Source organism: Schistocerca piceifrons, chromosome 3, assembly GCF_021461385.2.
Source record: "Schistocerca piceifrons isolate TAMUIC-IGC-003096 chromosome 3, iqSchPice1.1, whole genome shotgun sequence".
NCBI lineage: Eukaryota > Metazoa > Arthropoda > Insecta > Orthoptera > Acrididae > Schistocerca > Schistocerca piceifrons.
The window spans coordinates 750553779-750570206 of record NC_060140.1 but is presented as its reverse complement, the minus strand read 5'-3'; positions in this window follow the sequence as shown (position 1 = coordinate 750570206).

Genomic DNA, 16428 nt, shown 5'->3' with positions numbered 1-16428 from the left:
AATAATAATAATAATAAATGTGCAAAACTGTCATGTCTGTGCGTTTGTCTGTTTGAACAAGCTTCTCCAAAATATAGACGAATTTTCACAGTGTTTCCAATGTTGACTTGAAATTATAAAGCTTTAGTTCATGAAAATCAAACAATGAAAAAGAAAGATATCATGATTAAGCTTTACTAAAAGTGTGTTATCTGTCTGTCTCTTTGAACACGCTGATCTCTTTCACTGATATCCTTTATGGGGTTTTCACAGGTAACATTGGCATAGATTGGGGCACCGTGTTGGCTTGATTTCATCAAAATTGTATCACCCAAAAAAAAATCGTTGCTGAAAGTTTTATCCATGTTAATATTGTAAATGCGGAAGTAACTCTCTTTGCTACATTTGCACAAGTAATCTAAAGAACCGATTTCGATGAAAGTTCGTATGAGGATAGTTTGAACCATGAGGAAGAACACAGGCTACTTCAGAAATCACATAGCACAAGATACTTATTGATTTGAAGAATATTACACAAATTAGGGTAAAATAGTCACTTTTTGAAAAAGCAATTTACTCTTTGACTTTTGATCTGTATTACATTTATGAAAATACTTTATTGGAGTGTTTGATACGTGCTACGTGATACGATTAAAAGAATGAATATAGTCTTTACACAGTCTTTGTTGCATAACGTACACCTTGCATAATATATAGCTACTTCATAGCATAATGCATAGATGCGCGCCTCTGCCCATGTCTCTCTACGCACCACTCGGCAATGATGTGGCGCATGCCGAAGTATCATGCGTTGGGAAGGGGGGAGACAAAATTGCAGTTCATGATCTATGATTACCAAAAAAGGCACACACGTGTGGTGATAATATAGCAGTACAGTAGCTTACTCACCATCAGCTGTCATAACAAAACTACTGATATGCGAGCGTGGCAGTGAGCAACAGCTATAAATTATAACAGTAATAATAATAATAATAATAAATGTGAAACCTCATCTGTTCTCTCGAGGAGTGCTTGTCCAGGTACGTAAGTCTGAGAGCTTCTGTGGAGTTTAGGAAATGAGAAGTAGGTAGCTCTCTAGTCTGTGACTAAGCTGTGTCTCCTCCACACCCTTCCTCTCAGGAGTCCTAGTCCTGTTAACTACGTGAGTGACCTACCGTAAGTAGGTGAGCGGTAGTGGTCTAGAGTAGTCGCAAGACATGCCTGTTCGTAAGAGGATGCACAGCAGAATGCAAGTGTCCAGGTTCGAGATATGGTTTTCCAAGTACTTCTTCATGAATTTTCGTAATGAAAGTGGTCTTCAGTTAAGAAGCGGAACCGAGAAAGACACGAAGGCTGTGTTCTTGCCTTGATGTCAGGCACTAGAATTGAATTTAATAATCGGTATATGCAGTAGTAACAATACTGGTATACATTCCGAATCTAAACAAAATTAGTAATGACTGACGTTATCAGGAATGGAAAAAGCGGTCTTTATGTAATTTATTAAAATTTAGAAAAAAGAATCTTTTAATGCCTAGACCACATTTACTTAAGATAATTAAGATTAGGTAGCAAGGTAGTTTCAGGTGTTAGTGACAACCATATTCGCGTCTGTAAACAAGCAAAGATACAGAAAGTAGCCTTAGAAAAGCGCCTTAAAAAATAAATATACAAGATGAAAATGCTTGAAGAAGGTACAAATTATAAACATGTACACTACTACTCTCGTCCATCTTATGTAAACGAGGTCGAGGTATTAAAAGATTTTTGTAAAACAAAATTCATTATAATAGACTAAACTAAATTTGTACAAGTTGTCCTAAGTGTACATCATTTGTGAAACCCTCTTACACTATTAGGAGTTCCTCATTACACGATTGCAGCGTAAGTGCCGTTAATAGAAGATAAATTAATATCAGGAGAAACGAACAGACATACTGTGCAAAATATTACCTACAAGACCAAAACTGCAAAAAAAATGCGTAAATGTTACAGATTCAGATCAGGTATTCAAGTATGTAGCGGATCACGTTATGGAGAGAAGCTACTCTTGCTCCTCAAACTCATTGGCCTCCAGTGCATAGAACATAAAATGTCAGGTTTCCTTACAGATTTGGTCGCTCTGAGACAGTAATCTTGGGGAACGGTGGCGCAATTACAGAGGCAAAGCGGACGCTGCAAGAATTATTGCACGAAGGGTTCATTGGAGTCTTTATGAAAGTACATAAACGTGGCTTCTTACAGATGCTGGATTCACCTATTTTCTGGATTATAATACTGTCTACAATAAATGTCAATCATACAGTAAAATTAGTTTGCTTTGCATACTTCCATTTATTGCTGTAGGGAATAATTGGACTAGTACTATAGGGAAATTCGGTTCAAGAACAAAAAAATATAGCCTGTAACCTCCCCACGTAAAATAATTCACTGCAACCTCTCAACAGAAAATGTTAACATAAATAATATTCACGTTAAGTGTAACCTCCCCACAAAATATGTAATATTATTTGATTAATGATTCCAATTTTTAGTGTAAGCTCGGAACAAAATTGGTTCCCATTTATAATCTCAGTACAGAAATTCATTCACATTTAACCTCAACACAAAATTTCTTTCCCATTTAAGGTAAGCTCGAAACAGAAAAATTCCTAAACCTCGTAATAAAAAATAAATTCAGTAACCTGGTAAAATTTGGACGACAGCAGTGCTGCGTCATGGCCTTGTAAGATCATTCTGAATAAAAAGCAAAAATTCTCACCTCGATAAAGTCGGCAACTATCTGCTCTTACAATAGCTCTTTTCCGGCACAGCTCTGTGCAATGCTGGTCTATACATTTGTTATTTATGAAAGGAAGCATATGATTTTTCTTTTGCAACAATCGGAATGATCATGCATTAAAAAAATATTAAATTCTTTAAATTGAAATGAATGCTTGTTAGAAATTAGACAAAGATTATTATTAGGACATTTTTTTAAAAGATTTACATGTGAGTTTACATAATATTACTAGATATGCGCGATGCTGCTTTTTTACCTTATACAATAATACTCAGGCTCCGGCATCGCTGCACCGCGACCGGACCAGCCAACATGATACACCAGACAGGACTGACGATTGCAGACAGGCGACTGCTCGCTAGCAACAACTTACTGCTACTACTACACAGTTCGTACTGCAGTCAACACTGCTCTTTGGTCTCAGATTCTCTTATAGCTTACATATCGCAGACAGCACATACCTCTTACATAACCCTCCACAGGGGGGGGGGGGGGGGGCAAAAATTTGGCAGCGATGGTGAATCAATTGGACTTGCCATGAGCAACAAATTTTTCTAAAATCTACTTAATTAACTAAGTTGACAGTCAAAGAGTATATACATATATATAAGTACAGAACATAAAATGAAATATAGTGCACATGCACTGAGTACAGAACATATCAAGCAATGACAAAATGTATACGCAATGAGTACAAATCATATTAACAAATGACATAAAGGGCAAACACACTGTAGTACAGAACATATCAAGCAATGACAAAATGGATACGCAATGAGTACAAATCATATTAACAAATGACATAAAGGGCATACACACTCTAGTACAGAACATATCAAGCAATGACAAAATGTATACGCAATGAGTACAAAACATATTAACAAATGACATAAAGGGCATACACACTGTAGTACAGAACATATCAAGCAATGACAAAATGTATACGCAATGAGTACAAATCATATTAACAAATGACATAAAGGGCATACGCACTGTAGTATTTTTTTGTTACCATTTTACTAGAACTAGGATAGGAAAGGCAAGGATTGCATCATGGTTGTAGCACATTAGGTTGCATGTAGCTGCACTGAAAGTCCATATCTTTCTACAGAAGCACAACACCAAGTGAGACAATCTGAAGTTCTCCTCCCTGAAGTATTAATCAGTGTAGCCAAGACACTGAAATGTCGTATTAATATTCTATGTTATCATTTTGGTAGTACATTAGGTACACCAAACAGTGTAACCATAGTAACATCTCCAATGTTCAAGGTGGTGGACACCATGATGTGTCAACACCACACTCATTCACCAACGTAGAATTAGTGCAGAAACCAAATATAGTGCTCCATGATCATAAGGATAGACAAGACAAACGTATATTGCAGTAATTTCTGGTAATTAGGTCAAAAGGTGAAGGACATTAAGTCTCATGCTAGTCATCATTGAGAATTACACTAGTCTATCAACCGATTTGACTAATTGTTGGCACTCATTGCCTGGTTACTGAACACTTCTGTACTATGTATGAAGTATTACAGAATAATGTTCATAAATCACCTGATTACAGTGAACATTGGCACTCATTGACCAGTTAAAAACCATTTTTATACATTATTTAAAAGTGATCATTCAAAGCAAGAGTTAATTAATGGCATACCATTTACATAATTCATCTAGTTATAGTAATCATTGGCACTCATTGTCCAGTTACAAACCATCAGAAGTCATCATTCAAAACAGGAGCTAATGAATGGCATAGTATTAATATAATTCACCTAGTTATAGTAATCATTGGCACTCATTGGCCAGTTACAAACCATCAGAAGTCATCATTCAAACCAGGAGCTAATGAATGTAGCATCAAGCTACTGGTATTCATATATAATAGCATGTAGGTGACATAATACAAAATTAAAATAAGAAACAGCGCATTCATTGGCCAGTTACTTAACATATAGCAAGTATTGAATAGTACAAAACATTTTGCAGACGTAACCTGAGAACAAAATTGGTTCCCATTTATAATCTCCGTACAGAAATTCATTCACATTTAACCTCCACACAAAATTTGTTTCCCATTTAATGTAAGCTCGAAACAGAAAAATTCCTAAACCTCGTAATAAAAAATAAATTCAGTAACCTGGTAAAATTTGGACGACAGCAGTGCTGCGTCATGGCCCTGCAAGATCATTTTGAATAAAAAGCAAAAATTCTCACCTCGATAAAGTCGGCAACTATCTGCTTTTACAATAGCTCTTTTCCGGCACAGCTCTGTGCAATGCTGGCCTATACATTTGTTATTTATGAAAGGAAGCAAATGATTTTTCTTTTGCAACAATCGGAATGATCATGCATTAAAAAAAATATTAAATTCTTTAAACTGAAATGAATGCTTGTTATTATTATTAGGACATTTTTAAAAGATTTACATGTGAGTTTACATAATATTACTAGATATGCGCGATGCTGCTTTTTTACCTTATACAATAATACTCAGGCTCCGGCATCGATGCACCGCGACCGGACCAGCCAACATGATACACCAGACAGGACTGACAAGCGCAGACAGGCGACTGCTCGCTAGCAACAACTTACTGCTACTGCTACACAGTTCGTACTGCAGTCAACACTGCTCTTTGGTCTCAGATTCTCTTATAGCTTACATATCGCAGGCAGCACATACCTCTTACAAGCCCTACCATCTAAGTGGGATGTATTCCGATCTCTGTCTTCCCCTACAGTTTTTACCCTCTACGACTCCTCCCAGTACAATGGAATTTATTCCTTGATGTCTTAACACATATCCTATCACATTGTCCCTTCTTCTTGTCAATGTTTACTTTTTTTCCAAATGTCTGATTTCTCACCGGTTCTGCGGAATATTTCCTCACGTTTCATCAGTCCACCTAATTTTCAACATCGTTCTATTGCACCGCCTCTCAAAAGCTTAGATTCTCTTTATTTCCTGTTTTCCCACAGCCCATGATCCCTTTCCATACAATGCTGTGTTCCAAACATAAGTTGTCAGAAACTTCTTCCTCAAATTAAGCCCGATGTTTGATGCTAGTAGAATTTTTTCAGCTAGAAATTCTCTCTTTGCCTGTTGTAATTTGTTTATTATGTACTTCTTATTATGTCCAACATGTGTTATTTTGCTGTTAGTTTGCTTCACTCCGTCTATTTTATAGACCCCAGTTTTCATGTTAAGTTCCTTGCTAGCCTCATTTCTGTTACTCCACATTACTATCGTCTTTCTACGGCTTAATCTCAGTGCATATTGCGCTGACTGACTGTTCTGCTAGTTCTTGATAGAATATTTTACACTTTATGAATGAAAACACACCCGAAACTTGTGAGATATTCTACAACATATATTACTTATTTCATAAATCTGTTTTCGGCTGTCACGTCGTCATCACGTATGAAGGTCTTTGTACCTGATATAGCAGTCACAGCCAAAAACTTGTCTGTGAAATAAATAATAAATACTGTAGTATATTACCCCAGCGTCGTGTGTGCTCGCTAGACTGTTCATTCCACTCAACTGGTCCTGTAATTCTCCCTCGTTTACAATGTGGTGTGAAATCTCGACTACCATGTAAGATCCTGAGGTCATGGTACATCCACAAGATTATGAGTTTTGTAGCTAGTTATCTACTAAACACAGAGACATATTCTGTATGTTGCGAGCATACTTTTCAACACATATTTTTGAACTGACTTTCGTGAAACTTGGAGGCAGCTGGTGACAAAGACTTTCAGTCTTATTTTCCGTAAGTTAATAGAATATGAGTATATCAGTATTTTGATACACTTCATTGCACACCCTCAAAAATTCATCGTTTCGGGGAGTGATTCACTTTTTTATCTTAATGTTCGCTATACGTTTTGATGGTCATGCCGTCTTACTCAAGTAGAATTTCTTTTGCATCAGCTAATGTATCAATGCATTTTACACGGTTCGTTTGTTTGGCAGGCGGTAATGTGACAAGAAGATTATGTGTCGTGTTGCACTGGTGTGCGTAGATGACTTTAAAAATACAATGTGATTGAAGCAACAAATTGATGTTTTCTTGTTCGCGTGCTAATCAGTCCCAGATAGTGTTTTACGGATGGACTACTTTTTACCGCCTGAGTCTGTTGTGGTAACTGTACTTCAGAAAAATAGTTGGAAAGTAGGAAGCGCTGTTCACCTAAGGACGATTCGGGCTTTTTTCCTGATTCAGCCACCCAGATCAGTCTTTTCAATAGTTTCACAGCTCATTCCATGCAAATGCCGGCACGGTTCCTACTAATATTTATAAATGTTGATGTAGACCTTCTCTTTCCCCTGACCATTGTTAAGATTTATAAAATGAAGTAATTTTTTATTCCACATTATTAGGCCAAATATTTTCATAATCGATGTAATTTCAACGGCCAGCACATTGGTTTACTTCTTTTTCAAAAGTTCTGGATATGGTGCAACATTGACACAGACAATGATATCACCAGATTTTGTTTGACGAATCACTTCAGTCCTTTTGACACACCAGAGGTAACATTTCTCAGCAGCGTCACGCATAAATTTCTCGCAGCTTTACTTCTATCCACAGCCACATTTTTTTCTTTAAACTTTTAGCTAGCTATTATACATTGTTTTGTTATTTATTTTGTAAAGATAAGGAAGTAATAGAGAAAATTGTAAAATTGTCAGTATAACTAACAAAACTAAGACTTTGCCTAGGGACTAGAGTACAAAAGTCGTCTGCCTGACTCTCGAGAAAGGTAAAAGGAAAATAGATAGAATCAATAGCCGTAAATTAAGAAGTACAGTTCGTACTTATTCTCTTATAATTAAAACCAATAGTTAAAATCATTCACCGAGATACTAACAGACTATCAAAGTGGATTCACACCAAACACTTCGATCATTGACAACACGTTCAGCATGCTAGAATGATTGTATTCTGAGACATTTGATATGGTTCACTACTCGTTCATCAACTTCCTGCGGCCTTTTCCGTCCGTACGTAGATGATCAGATTTTAAGCTTCAACCACAGGAAGCCCTCTATGCGTACTTCAAAAGAAACCAATTCACAATGCACCAACCGAAAAAAATATCATGATTTCTTCGTCTGAGGAACACGTACGCAAAGTGATGTGACCGCAGGTTCACCTCTTGCAGTTCCAACTGTGCCTAAGTTAGTCCACCCTGAAGACGAGGCAAACGTTACCGTCAATACATATTATGTTGTCCATTTTTTGGAGGGGAGAAGGGTGAGGGGGGTCCTGAGCTAGGATATTTATACAATACTGGCCATTATAACTGCAATACCATGAAGGCAGAAGGCAACAAGCGTCAAACTGGCATGCACTGTACTACACGCCTCGATATGAAAACGATTATCATTTCAGCACGAGCGCACAAAGCAGGTGGCAGTTTAACGCCATCGTCATTTTGTATATCAGAAGAAATTACGCAGCAGGTTGTTAATTCAAAAATGTTTTTTGAATGTTGGTTGATTGTGAGAAGATTGAGTTTTTCTTGGTGTAAGAACGAGAAATATCATCCAACATGTGTCGGTATTAGAAGGCAGCAAGGTTCTGTCCTGTACTCCAGTTTGCCGTTGCGCGATACTGCTGCCCGCACTGGTCTGCATCACACACTGTCATGGGCGCATGGAATCTGTGAGTTCAGGAAGGCCATACTGAACGCCATGCAAGGCCTCAAAGGCCACACGCTTTTAGCGCCCGACGAGAGGGTGGATATACACTAAAGCGCCAAAGGAACTGGTCTAGACATGAGTATTCAGACACAGAGATATGTAAAGAGGCAGAATGTGGCGCTGCTGTCGGCAACGCCCTTACGAGACAACAAATGTCCTACACAGTTGTTAGATAGGTTACTGCTGCTAGAATAGCAGGTTATCAAGACTGAAGTGGTTTTGAACTGAACTTGGTGTTATAGTCGGCGCACGAACGATGGGACACGGCATCTCCGAAGTAGTGGTGATGTGGGGATTTTCCCTTACGACCATTTCATGAGTGTACAGTGAATATCAGAAATCTGGTAAAACATCGAAACTCCGACATCGTTGCGACCGAAAAAAGATCCTGCAAGAACGGGACCAACGACGACTGAATAGGATCGTTTAATGTGACAGAAATGCAACCCTTCCGCAAATTGCTGCAGATTTCAATGCTGGGCCTTCAACAAGTGTCAGCGTGCGAACAATTCAACGAAACATGATCGATATCGGCTTTCGAAGCCGAAGGCTCATTCACGTACCCTTGATGACTGCATGACACAGAACTTTACTCGCCGCCTGGGCCCATCAACACCGACGTTGGACTGTTGATGGCTGGAAACGCGCTGCCTGGTCAGACCAGTCTCGTTTCAGATTGCATCGAGCGGATGGACGTGAACGGGTATGGAGACAACCTAATAAATCCATGGGCCCTGCATGTATGCTGGGGACTGTTCAAGCTCGAGGAGGTTCTGTAACGGTGTGTGGAGTGTGCAGTCGGAGTGATATGGGTTCTCTAGAACGTCCAGATACGACTCTGACAGGTGACACGTACATGAGCATGTTTCCTGATCACCTGCATCCATTCATGCCCATTGTGCATTCCGATGGAGTTGGGTAATTCCAGCAGGACAATGCGACACTCCACACGTCCAGAATTGCTACAGAGTGGCCCCAGGAACACTCTTGAGAGTTTAAACACTTCCGCTGGCCACCAAACTCCCCATACATCAACATTATTAAGCGTATCTGGGATGCCTTGCCACGTGCTGTTCAGAAAAAGGTTCCCATCCCCTCGTACCCTTACGAATTTATGGACAGCCCTGCTGAATTCATGGTGTCAATTCCCTCCGGCACTACTTCAGACATTAGTCGAGTCCACGCCACGTCGTGTTGTGGCACTTTTGCGTGCTCGTAGGGGCCCTATACGATATATTAGAAACATGAACCAGTTTCTTTGCCTTTTCAGTGTATTATTCGCACAGCCGTACACTATTAGTCATGTCACGTACATTGCATCAAGAAATTAGGCTGTTTTGCAGTGAGACAAGCATATACATGGACGACGTCTGGAGTACTATGGACTGCCAGGTATCATTGTCGACGTACCCATGTGCGGAGGCTCCGAGGAGATCAGTCATTACCAAATTTCATTCGCCCACCGTGTTACAGGCCGAACACCTGGAACCCACAACCTCTGGTACGTATAGCCGCTACCTTTCGGACGTTTTAAAGCCTATGGCGGTGTCCGGGTGCGTAAGACAGAAGTGCCATTTCTGATTTCAGTTTTTTTTTTTTTTTTTTGTCATCAGTTTAATGACTGGTTTGATGCGGCCCGCCACGAATTCCTTTCCTGTGCTAACCTCTTCATCTCAGAGTAGCACTTGCAACCTACGTCCTCAATTATTTGCTTGACGTATTCCAATCTCCGTCTTCCTCAACAGTTTTTGCCCTCTACAGCTCCCTCTAGTAACATGGAAGTCATTCCCTCATGTCTTAGCAGATGTCCTATCATCCTGTCCCTTCTCCTTATCAGTGTTTTCCACATATTCCTTTCCTCTCCGATTCTGCGTAGAACCTCCTCATTCCTTACCTTATCAGTCCACCTAATTTTCAACATTCGTCTATAGCACCACATCTCAAATGCTTCGATTCTCTTCTGTTCCGGTTTTCCCACAGTCCATGTTTCACTACCATACAATGCTGTGCTCCAGACGTACATCCTCAGAAATTTCTTCCTCAAATTAAGGCCGGTATTTGATATTAGTAGACTTCTCTTGGCCAGAAATGCCTCTTTTGTCATAGCGAGTCTGCTTTTGATGTCCTCCTTGCTCCGTCCGTCATTGGTTATTTTACTGCCTAGGTAGCAGAATTCCTTAACTTCATTGACTTCGTGACCATCAATCCTGATGTTAAGTTTCTCGCTGTTCTCATTTCTACTACTTCTCATTACCTTCGTCTTTCTCCGATTTACTCTCAAACCATACTGTGTACTCATTAGACTGTTCATTCCGTTCAGCACACCATTTAATTCTTCTTCACTTTCACTCAGGATAGCAATGTCATCAGCGAATCGTATCATTGATATCCTTTCACCTTGTATTTTAATTCCACTCCTGAACCTTTCTTTTATTTCCATCATTGCTTCCTCGATGTACAGATTGAAGAGTAGGGGCGTGAGGCTACAGCCTTTGTCTTACACCCTTCTTAATACGAGCACTTCGTTCTTGATCGTCCACTCTTATTATTCCCTCTTGGTTGTTGTACATATTGTATATCACCCGTCTTTCCCTAGAGCTTACCCCTACTTTTTTCAGAATCTCGAACAGCTTGCACCATTTTATATTGTCGAACGCTTTTTCCAGGTCGACAAATCCTATGAAAGTGTCTTGATTTTTCTTTAGCCTTGCTTCCATTATTAGCTGTAACGTCAGAATTGCCTCTCTCGCCCCTTTACTTTTCCTAAAGCCAAACTGATCGTCACCTAGCGCATTCTTAATTTTCTTTTCCATTCTTCTGTATATTATTCTTGTAAGCAGCTTCGATGCATGAGCTGTTAAGCTGATTGTGCGATAATTCTCGCACTTGTCAGCTCTTGCCGTCTTCGGAATTGTGTGGATGATGCTTTTCCGAAAGTCAGATGGTATATCGCCGGACTCATATATTCTACACACCAACGTGAATAGTCGTTTTGTTGCCACTTTCCCCAATGATTTTAGAAATTCTGATGGAATGTTATCCATCCCTTCTGCCTTATTTGACCGTAAGTCCTCCAAAGCTCTTTTAAATTCCGATTCTAATACTGGATCCCCTATCTCTTCTAAATCGACTCCTGTTTCTTCTTTTATCACATCAGACAAATCCTCACCCTCATAGAGGCTTTCAGTGTATTCTTTCCACCTATCTGCTCTCTCCTCTGCATTTAACAGTGGAATTCCCGTTGCACTCTTAATGTTACCACCGTTGCTTTTAATGTCACCAAAGGTTGTTTTGACTTTCCTGTATGCTGAGTCTGTCCTTCCGACAATCATATCTTTTTCGATGTCTTCACATTTTTCCTGCAACCATTTCGTCTTAGCTTCCCTGCACTTCCTATTTATTTCATTCCTCAGCGACTTGTATTTCTGTATTCCTGATTTTCCCGAAACATGTTTGTACTTCCTCCTTTCATCAATCAACTGAAGTGTTTCTTCTGTTACCCATGGTTTCTTCGCAGCTACCTTCTTTGTACCTATGTTTTCCTTCCCAACTTCTGTGATGGCCCTTTTTAGAGATGTCCATTCCTCTTCAACTGTACTGTCTACTGCGCTATTCCTTATTGCTCTAACGCTATAGATTTCAGTTACCGCGAGTGATTAATGCTGATTATTAACAAAAGTGAACTGCAAAAATGTCATTGATTTCAGCTCTTCAGAGTAAGCTAACAGGAAAGAAATTTTAAAAACTTATTCAACTGATGTCATCTATAACACTGTATCCTTCAAAAACTTCCATCTGATCATACACATGAATTTTATTGGCTTGTTTTCGCGCTTTGTATTTTCTTACATTTGACAGGCATGATTGAAGATTAATAAAACATTTAATGAGACCCATGTTTTTTTAAGTTCATTTGGTAAAGTGTAACACAGGCCAGCATTCAACAAAATGAAAGTAGTAAATCTCCAAAACAACCGCTTATTACCCCATGTAATCAACTCTTAAGAGTCTAAAGCCGTCGTCACACTGGACGTGTTTCTCATAGCGAGGTATGCTGAACGCTGTGCTGGACGTGGTTGCTGCACCCGGTGCGACGACCTGCTACGTCTCACGGAACGTGAGCCTCACCGTGATCTGCGACCTCAGCGCTCTCCAGCGGCAGCCTGCGGCATCTGGTGCTGCGGCGTCTGCCACGAAAAGGAAAAGAACGTTTTCTTTACGGAAATTGACACGTGTAAAATGGCTGCGTCAACTATGCTAGCGAAAGTCGAAGAATAGCGGATGATACCGCAAAGAAACTTCTAGACTCGTCGATGGCTTCAACAGCGAATAACGTACACATTACTATATATTATTCCTTAGCGCAGTTGAATCTTCATCCCATTTTCAGTTTTAAATTGATTACTAAATGTCTTTTTCCAAAGCTGTTTCACAGAGGAAGACTGCACTGTAGTTCCTTCTCTAGATTGCCGCACAGATGACAAAATGGTAGATATCGAAATAGACGACAGAGGGATAGAGAAACAATTAAAATCGCTCAAAAGAGGAAAGGCCGCTGGACCTGATGGGATACCAGTTCGATTTTACACAGAGTACGCGAAGGAACTTGCCCCCCTTCTTGCAGCGGTGTACCGTAGGTCTCTAGAAGAGCATAGCGTTCCAAAAGACTGGAAAAGGGCACAGGTCATCCCCGTTTTCAAGAAGGGACGTCGAACAGATGTGCAGAACTATAGACCTATATCTCTAACGTCGATCAGTTGTAGAATTTTGGAACACGAATTATGTTCGAGTATAATGACTTTTCTGGAGACAAGAAATCTACTCTGTAGGAATCAGCATGGGTTTCGAAAAGACGGTTGTGTGAAATCCAGCTCGCGCTATTCGTCCACGAGACTCAGAGGGCCATAGACACGGGTTCCCGGGTAGATGCCGTGTTTCTCGACTTCCGCAAGGCGTTCGATACAGTTCCCCACAGTCGTTTAATGAACAAAGTAAGAGCCTATGGACTATCGGATCAATTGTGTGATTGGATTGAAGAGTTCCTAGATAACAGAATGCAGCACGTCATTCTCAATGGAGAGAAGTCTTCCGAAGTAAGACTGATTTCAGGTGTGCCGCAGGGGAGTGTCGTAGGACCGCTACTATCCACAATATTCATAAATGACCTTGTGGATGACATAGGAAGTTCACTGAGGCTTTTTGAGGATGATGCTGTGGTATATCGAGAGGTTGTCACAATGGAAAATTGTACTGAAGTGCAGGAGGATCTGTAGCGAATTGACGCATGTTGCAGGGAATGGCAATTGAATCTCGATGTAGACAAGTGTAATGTGCTGCGAATACATAGAAAGAAAGATCCCTTATCATTTAGCTACAATATAGCAGGTCAGCAACTGGAAGCAGTTAATTCCATAAATTATCTGGGAGTACGCATTAGGAGTGATTTAAAATGGAATGATCATATAAAGTTGATCGTCGATAAAGCAGATGCCAGACTGAGATTCATTGGAAGAATCCTAAGGAAATGCAATCCGGAAACAAAGGAAGTAGGTTACAGTACGCTTGTTCGCCCACTGCTTGAATACTGCTCAGCAGTGTGGGATCCGTACCAGATAGGGTTGATAGAAGAAATAGAGAGGATCCAACGGAGAGCAACGCGCTTCGTTACAGGATCATTTAGTAATCGCGAAAGCGTTACGGAGATGATAGGTAAACTCCAGTGGAAGACTCTGCAGGAGAGACGCTCAGTAGCTCGGTACGGGCTTTTGTTGAAGTTTCGAGAACATACCTTCACCGAGGAGTCAAGCAGTATATTGCTCCCTCCTACGTATATCTCGCGAAGAGACCATAAGGATAAAATCAGAGAGATTAGAGCTCACACAGAGGCATACCGACAATCCTTCTTTCCACGAACAATACGAGACTGGAATAGAAGGGAGAATCGATAGAGGTACTCAAGGTACCCTCCGCCACACACCGTCAGGTGGCTTTCGGAGTATGGATGTAGATGTAGATGCAGATATATTTAATGTATAGTGTCTAATGAGGGTTTTTGGATGCATAATATCCATATTCTCAATGTTGTATTGACCACTATCACTATGAAGTAATGTACCGGGTGATCAAAAAAAAATCAGTATAAATTTGAAAACTTAATAAACAACGGAATAATGTAGATGGAGGGGTAAACATTGACACACATGCTTGGAATGACATGGGGTTTTATTAGAACCAAAGAAAATTGTTAGACGCGTGAAAGATATCTTGCGCGCGTCGTTTGGTGATGATCGTGTACTCACCCACCACTTTCGTCATGCTTGGACTCCCAGATCCCCAGACCTCAGTCCGTGCGATTATTGGCTTTGGGGTTACCTGAAGTCGCAAGTGTATCGTGATCGACCGAGATCTCTAGGGATGCTGAAAGACAACATCCGGCGCCAGTGCCTCATCATAACTCCGGAAATGCTTTACAGTGCTGTTCACAACATTATTCCTCGACTACAGCTATTGTTGAGGAATGATGATGGACATATTGAGCATTTCCTGTAAAGAACATCATCTTAGCTTTGTCTGACTTTGTTACGCTAATTATTGCTATTCTGATCAGATGAAGCGCCATCTGTCGGACATTTTGTGAAATTTTGTATTTTTTGGTTCTAATAAAACCCCATGTCATTTCAAACATGTGTGTCAATTTGTACCTCTCTATCTAAATTATTCCGTGATTTATTCAGTTTTCAAATTTTTACTGACTTTTTGATCACCCTGTACTTCATCGCATAGATATCAAGATTCGTAATCTCATTTGAATGGAAGAACAGATCTTTTCAAATGTAAAAATGCAGCAATCCTTAAAACCAAGAGATAAGTATATATAAACAACACAAAGTTTGATAAAAGCAAAAACTTCCAGTGTGTAACTTGCGTTTACTTTCAGTCACAGACTGGCGGTTACATTAGGATTTCTGGCCAGCTGTGAAAATTTCACTCATTTCCCTCGTTGGCCTTTGAAACTGAATTCCAAGTAATATTCCTACTAAACAAATAAGAAAGATCCAGAAATTTTTAGAAAAAATAGGTGAAAAAAATTTGGAACACAGGGGACGTAGACATCTTACCTTTCTCTTTACGCTTCACGATGTTATAAGCTTAGCTATGGTTAAAGCATGGCAATCAAGCCTCCATGTCTGTTATACAATGTCTAAAGACTGGATCTATAAGTTAACTATGACAGATTGTAACAGAATGAAGCATTTTTGATAGATCATCTTTGGTCATAGCGCTGAAACGGTATACTTTCACTGAGGATAGCAATTTCATCAGCAAATCTGATCATTGATATCCTTTCATCCTGAATTTTAATCCCACTCTTGAACCTTTCTTCCATGTGTAGATTGAACATAAGGGGCGAAAGGCTACATCCCTGTCTTACACACTTTTTAATGCGAGCATTTCGCTCCACTCTTATCGTCTCTTCTTAGCTAGTGTACATACTGTAAACCCACCTTTTCCTACAGCTTACCTCGATTTTTTTTTCAGAATTTCGAACACCTGGCGCCCTGTTACATTGTCTAAAATTTTTCGAGTTCTACAAATCCTATGAACATGTCTTGATTTTTCTTCAGTCTAACTTCCATTACAAACCTCAACATCAGAACTTCTCCCATGCTTTTACCTATTCTAAAGTCAAACTGATTGTCATCTAACAGACCTTCACTTTCTTTTGCTTTTTCTGTACTTTATTCTTGTAAGCAACTCGTACGCGTGAGCTGTTAAGCTGATTGTTCGATAATTCTCTCGGCCTTTCACAATGATTTTAGAAATTCCGAAGGGATGTTATATATCCTCCTCTCTCCCTTCTTTGTCCTTAAGTCGTCCAAAGATCTTTTAAATTCAGATTCTAATACTGGATTCTTTCTTATCGACTCCCGTGTCTTCTTTTATCATGTCATCA